Source organism: Bison bison, unplaced genomic scaffold (genome assembly GCF_000754665.1).
Source record: "Bison bison bison isolate TAMUID 2011002044 unplaced genomic scaffold, Bison_UMD1.0 scf7180017864181, whole genome shotgun sequence".
NCBI lineage: Eukaryota > Metazoa > Chordata > Mammalia > Artiodactyla > Bovidae > Bison > Bison bison.
Genome location: NW_011494753.1, coordinates 8,327,376 through 8,334,346, shown reverse-complemented (window position 1 = coordinate 8,334,346; position 6,971 = coordinate 8,327,376). Strand labels below are relative to the sequence as shown.

At 51.8% G+C, this 6,971-nt stretch overlaps 1 pseudogene; it reads left to right on the top strand.

Moving 5' to 3' along the window:
- Nucleotides 1-6,971, top strand: part of LOC104991050 — a 9,675-nt pseudogene that overhangs the window by 1,819 nt on the left and 885 nt on the right.

Genomic DNA, 6,971 nt, shown 5'->3' with positions numbered 1-6,971 from the left:
CCCCCGGGCCCCCCCCCCCCTTCCCAGCCAGGAGAATCCCAGCAGATGGAAGCCACTGCCCAGCCATGCTGAAGGCTCCTGCTCAGGCTGCCAAGCCCAGAACCAGATGGGAGGAGGCAGGTGGAAGATTCCCTCCAGATGTCCCTTCAGGAAAGAAGTGCGGCCCAGCCGTGAGCTCTGGTCAGCCGACGCCTCCAGCTATGCCCTGAGCTGCGTCTGCCTGGCCTCCTTCCACAGTCCTGCTCTGCAGCTCAGGCGCAAGTCCCTGTGTCCTCCAGCAAAGCCCTTCTCCCCTTGGGCGGCAGGCTCTGTTGAATGGGGACTTTGTGTGCCAGCCCCACAGCCTGAGAGGTTATAGGCTTGACAATCTATTGAAGAAGAGTGAAAAGTTCTGTCCGGTCTAGGGGTGGGGTGGTCTTCATGGAGGTGGTGAGGGTCTCAGTGATGGAGATGATCTGGGTAGGGGTAGGAGGGGTATTAGTGGTGCTGATGGTGGGGTGGGGGTGGCTGTGGCGACAGTGGCAGTCATGGCAGACCCGTGATGGTGGTGGAGGTAGTAATTGTGGTGGGAGTCCTGCAAGTGTCCATGTGGGATGGGACCTGGTGGAGGGCAGTGATGCCCGTTCCCTGCCCCAGCTCCCACCCCATCAGGCTAGGAGGGGAGTCTGGAGGAGAGCAGATCAGAGAATAGTCCCCATCATGCCCCCTACACTGGGCCCACGTGGAATCCTGGCCAGAGGCCTGGACTGGGGATGTTGAATGTGGAGGTGGGTGGGCTTTAGGTCAAGGGTTCTCCCCAGGTTCCCCTGCAGACCCGGCATTCTAGGCAGACCCAGAGCCTCCTATTGGTCCTTGCTGTGGTCAGTCCTGCTTTCCTCTCACTGCCTCCTTCCTCCCCTCACCCCCGAAGACACAGGAGGAGAAGGAAGAGGGTGGCCCTAAGAAGCTTTGAGCTACTGAGGGCAGGAAGGGCAGGGGTCTGCTGCCTTCATGGGAGCCAGTTAGGCCTGGGGCCCAGACCATGCTCCACAACTCTCCCTACACCTGGCAGCCGTAGGAGGTTCTCAGCTCTTTCAAAGCCTCTCCTACCAGGCTCCTGGCTTGTATGTGACCTCCAGGAGGGTCCAAGACCTGTCCCAGGTCACTCAGGACAGGCAGGCCGCAGAAACCCCTCAAGGGAAGAGAATCCCTAGAACCCTTCAGAACAGGAAATCAGACCAGAAACTCCCGCCCTCCTTGCCTGCCTCTAGCCACCACCCAGCAACTCCTTCCTGAATGCACCCCTTCCCCTTTCTAAGGGAAAAATTCCCCCATGACCCAACATCACCCTAACACATATATCATCCCAGGATCAGGCAAACGCCCCAGCCCAGCCCTTTTCCTGCCGTTCAACCACAGCTCAACTGCTTTGTAAACCCAAGCTATTCTGTCCACATACCCAGAGACAGCCATCTGCACCCAGCCCCTTCTGCGTGAAGACGTTAAGGGTCCAGACCCCCCAGGCTCTGGGGTGGATGTCCTCCTAAGGGCAGGCTTTGTTCTTTGACGACAACTGCCTCCAGGCCTAGTTTCATTGCCCCCTTTCTCCCCCCTGCCCTTCCACAGGTCTAAATTCTGGCCCATGACCCCATCACCCACTCCGGCACCCCCATTCCATCTCCCTTGCCTGTGCACCCAGGATGCCCAGGTCTTACCTGGTGATGCCAGGAAGCCTCTGTCTCGGGAGATGTCAGTGTTCCACAAAGGAGATGGTGAGCGCAGCAATCCCAAACTCCACCTAGATGGGCAGGGCCTTCCCTTTCCCAGGCACCCTCAGGACCAGGAAGGTTTGGTTTCTGATGGCTCTGGTCCAAGAGTAAAGGCCACTCACACCCCAGGCCAGGCTGGACTAGACTCTTTCAGCACTGAGACTGGCTTAACAGTGAGGTCAAAACGTGAGCTCCCAGGGGCAGAAACGTGCCTGAGGACCACTCCACATCACTGGGCAAGGCTATGGGCTTAGGCTCCAGAGGTGGGAGATGAGGACATGCTCTCTCTCCCCATCAAGCCCCTGCTGATCGAGACCAGTCTCAGAGAAAGTTCAATCAAGAACTAGGGACTGGGGCTCAGGGCTATGTCTAGGATCAGGGTTTAGGATATGCATGGGAATGAGGCTCAATCTGTGTCCGCATCGGTGCTGGGACTTGCACTTGAGCTGAGCTAGACCTGGGCTGTCTCCACTCTTCCCCTGCACTTCAATAGGAAGGCCATCCCAACACCTGAAATAACCTTGAAATAAAATGAGCGGGAATCTTAACCCTAGATCAAGGATTTCAATAAAAACTTTTAGAAGATTCACAACCTCTGCGGCAGGATCCAGAGCCAAGTGTTGGGTAATATTCCTCTTCTCATGGGCCAGCTCAGGCCCCTCCATCAGGACCTCCCCTCCTCCCAGCTCCACAGCCCTGAGAGGACCACAGTCTAGCCCAGTTATATAGTCTGCTGTTCCGTGTAAGAGCTCTGCTCCCTCTCCATGCCCTGCTCCCTAACACAGCTGAGTACAGAGGGGAGCCCTCTCTCTCTGTGATCACTGGGGCAGTGGCTTCCTGGGGCAGGAGGAGGGCTACACTGGCGGTCATCCCATGACCCTAGTCCAGCACCAAAAGAGAGGGTGTATGGAGACCCAAAGAGTCCTGGAGATCTATAAAGCAGTGAGTGAGAGGGGGATCCCAAGAGGAGAAACAGGACAGGTCCTCCCAGGACTGACCGGGCAGACATTCGCCTAGACACACCGGGAGTGGGGCCGGTGGGTGCTCAGCTTTGCCTCTGTGCCTTCCGGAGGTAAGGCCTCTCTGGCTTCAAAGGTGGGTATGAAGCTGGTCCTCCCTTCCTGGCTGTCTCTTCCGGGCTCCCAATCCTCTAGTAGAGGAGTGGGGGTGGGGTGGGGTGGGGACCAGCTTATATGACTCATGTGCCCCTTGGCAGGTGCCTGCCCATCCAGACCTTAATCCCCGGTTACTTTGCTCCTTAGAGAAGGGCTGCTTTCATGGTTGAGGGCTCTGGCCACTTGACCAGGACAGAACAGGAGGCTCACGGGAGGAACAGGGAGAAGAGTAGGGGAAGGCAGGGCCCTCTGCACCCTCTGCTGAATTCTCAGTTCTCCATGAGCCTCTGGCTCTCCTGCCTGGCTGACGTTCATCCTGGCCCACTCCCGAGACCGGCGGCAGCCCATGCTCCTCTGCACTCCCTCCCCTGCCCATGGCTGCTGAGGTGGCCACGTGCTAGCTCTGGGAAGGGACAGGAGAAGCGGTGTGAGAGAAGTGGCACCTTCCACTCCATTGTGCTTCCAGGGACGGTGTTCTAGGCCGAGAGAACAGCCTTAGCAAAGCTCTACGGCTAACTCAGTTCATGCACAGGAGGAAGGGCAGACCCCTCCCCGCCCTCCAGACACTTTCCAGAGCCCCCACCTCCCCAGCTCCCTCTGGGGCCCAGCCCAGGCTCCCCCAGGGTCTCAGTTTACAGCTCTGCCCATCATCACATCACTCAGGTACCCAGGGTGTCAACCCACCCATTCCAAGCATGTTGACAGGGTCAGAATCACTCTGTGAGGCCCTGTCAGGAGCAAGTGACAAGCAGAAATCCCAGCTGAATCAGGTCAACTGACTGCCTTCCTGCCTCTGGCCTGCCTCTCCCCGGTCTTTGCCTCACCCGCTACCTGTCCTTCAGCCCCGGGTAATGACAGTGCCCAAGTAGGAAACCTGGCCCCAGACCTGCCCTTTATCTCCAAAGGTACATCCTCTAAGGAGGGTCAGGGGTCTGATACCTAATGCCATTTTTCCTGGGTTTTTCTACCCAGATTGGCCTCTCTCCTGCTGGAACCTCTGGCTGGATTCCCCCGCTTACCAAGTCAGGCTGTGTGTGGTGTTGAAAGTTGAATGAAAGGAAAATCATGGCTCTCATGCAGATGGAAAAATGAACACGTTAGAGATTGTGTTTAACTCAGTATTAATGAGGGAACCAGGCAGGCATTATGACCAGTTCAGGGGAGAATTCAAAGAAGCCTTAATTTATGTGGAATAAAGAAATGTTTAAATAGGTCTATAAATACTTGTAAAACTTTTTATTTGCTTGATTATAAACAATTATTTTGCATTGCTATCAGTCATCCTCAACATAAGATTGTAAAAAAAAGATTGTAAAAAAATTATATATATATATATAGTTTCAGAAGAATGGTTTTAATCAAAGCAACGCATAGTTTTCCACTGGAAACATCTAGTAATTTTTTTTATTCAAAATTTCCTTACAGTGGTCAGATTCTCTGAACTGTGCAGCAAAGGAAATGGGGCTTAGTAAGTACTGGAGATATCAGGGAAGGCTTCCTGGAGGAGAGGGACTGGACAGGATAGGAAAGGGGAGGGCACTAGCAGAGACCACTAGTTGTCCCCGAATACTTCTCCTCCTATTTTTCATTACTATCTCTTCTTCTTGTTCTTCTTTTTTCATACTGCATGGGATGTGGGGTCTTAGCTCCCCAACCAGGGATTGAACCTGCACCCCCTCATTGGAAGCACAGAGTCCTAACCACTGGACTGCCAGGGAAATTCCCAACTATCCCTTATTCTTAGCTGGGATGCAGTGGTCCAGAATAAAGACTACATATCCCAGCCTCACTTGCAGTAGGTGTGACCATGTGATCTGGTTCCGGCCAATAGGATAAGAGCACCATGATTTCAGTTCAGTCGCTCAGTCCAACTCTTTGCAACCCCATGGACTGCAGAGCACCATGAGGGATGTCCTCGACAGGAAAAAGTGTTACTCTTCGTCATTCTCCTTCTTGCTGACTGAAATGTGAAACTCAAGCTCTTGAACCATGAAGTAGAGACTGTAAATGTCAAATGGTGAAGCAAACAGGAAGGTCCTAGACATCCTTGTGAAGTCACCTGACCAGTTGTGGACTATCTACCTCCAAACGTGTTTGGTATGAGAGGGAAATAGATGTCTATGTTATTCAAGCCACTGTTATTTGGGGCTTTCTATTTTTCACTGCCCTAGCCCTGACTTTACACCTGTGTTGGGTAGAAACTATGCCTGGCCTTCCTTCTCTGACTTGGCAGCACCCGACTCAGCTGACATGAACAGAGCTCACTCAGTGGGAGCAGTGGGCAGTCTTTGGGGGCACACATCCCTTCCAGGCAACCCACACTTTTAGGCGCTCTTAGCCCTTTATGATTTTGCTTTCTTCATACTTCGCCATGTCTCCCCAACAAGCACCCTCCACTTGGGCTAAGTGGGAACACTCATTCTTTCCAGGTACATTTCCAACTCCATGCTTTTGCTCCTGACTCAAGGGGTAGGTACTATGAACCGCCCATTGAAGTGAAGTGAAAGTTGCTCAGTCGTGTCCGACTGTTTGTGATCCCATGGACTATAGAGTCCATGGCATTCTCTAGGCCAGAATATTGGAGTGGGTAGCCTTTCTCTTCTCCAGGTGATCTTCCAAACCCAGGGATTGAACCCAGGTCTCCCCCATTGCAGGTGGATTCTTTACTGGCCGAACCACAAGGGAATCCCATTAACCAAGGAAAAAATTGGAAAACCAGCACAATGTCTACCTTTAATAAAAACACTGGCTGCAGAGAAATAGAAATCTGCATGAAGGCATCAGAGAGTCAACTCAACAGTGAAGAATTCCTAGACCAAGATACAAGTAGGAGATGAAAAAGGTTCAGCATTTGGAGCTGCATTTCCCATGGGGGTGTTTGTCGATTCTAAAAAGGTGGCTGAGAAGCTGATCAGTACTTTGAAGAGCTTCTAGGTTACTATAGAGACAAAGGTTGAAGTCCAGGACCTGCCAAAGTTTGGGGTAGGGTGTGCGTATGTTCTTATAAACCTATAGACCATTGGTTTGGAACTCTGGATGGCTATAGACGGCTGTATCTTGGGAGTAAGGGTGATCTGGAAGTAAGCCAAATCTCACAGAAACTGCAGCCCAGTTTTCAGTCTCAATTCATGAAATTGGATTACAATTATCTTGAATTGCTCTTGAATTCAGGCCCTGGGATAGGAAAACGAAATTGTCTCTGGTGGAAGATAACATTATCTTAATCCTCAAAACATTTTACAAGCTACTGTTTTTAAAATGTTTGGCACACAGCTAAAGCAATGAGGCCCAGAAGGAGACAAGAAAACACAAACCAAGAATTAATGAAAGCAGCAGACAATAGAAAGCCCCTCAGAGGATGGCTGCAAAACTCTCAACTTCAAGCCTGACTGGGGCAAGGGCTATTCGTGAAAACTAGAGGCTCTTGAGTTCTCAAATGAATTTGAAGAAGCCAAGCAAATCTCTGAGGCGGGTTTAAAACATAAGGCAAACATTCCTCAGCTCAAAGAAGGTTTACAGACCATGGAGGCTTGGTTGGCAGAGAAGAAATGCATGAACCCTTTCAATACACTCATTCTGTCCTGGGAGCTGGAGAGTGATCCCAGGACAAGGACACAGCTCACTAACCCTACCTACCAGGAACTAACAGAGCAACTATGAAACAAGCCATTGAACCTAGACACAAAACTTCAAAATCCCTGATCATGACTACTCTACTCTCAGCGTCCTCCTCAGAGTCAGTGTGGGCAGGATGCCTGAGGAGGAGGACGTTGTGACACCTGCACCACCACCTCCTCCCCAAAAGCAGACCAAGCCGGAGCCAAAGGAAGAAGATTTTTCCAGAGAAGAAGCAGGCACTGAAAGACAAAGAACCAGGGGATGATAACAAGAAAGGTTTTGACACAGCCTTGAAGCTCCAAGACAGAGCCATGGGCCTGGACTCCACCAACATGGTTTATGTGACCAATCAAGCAGTCATGTTCTTTGCAAAGGGTGACTACGGTGAATGCCAGGAGCTTTGTGAGAAGCCCACTGAAGTGGGCCAGAAGGACTATCAACAGATGGCCAGAGCTTATGCTCGAATTGGCAACTCTTATTTCAAAGAAGA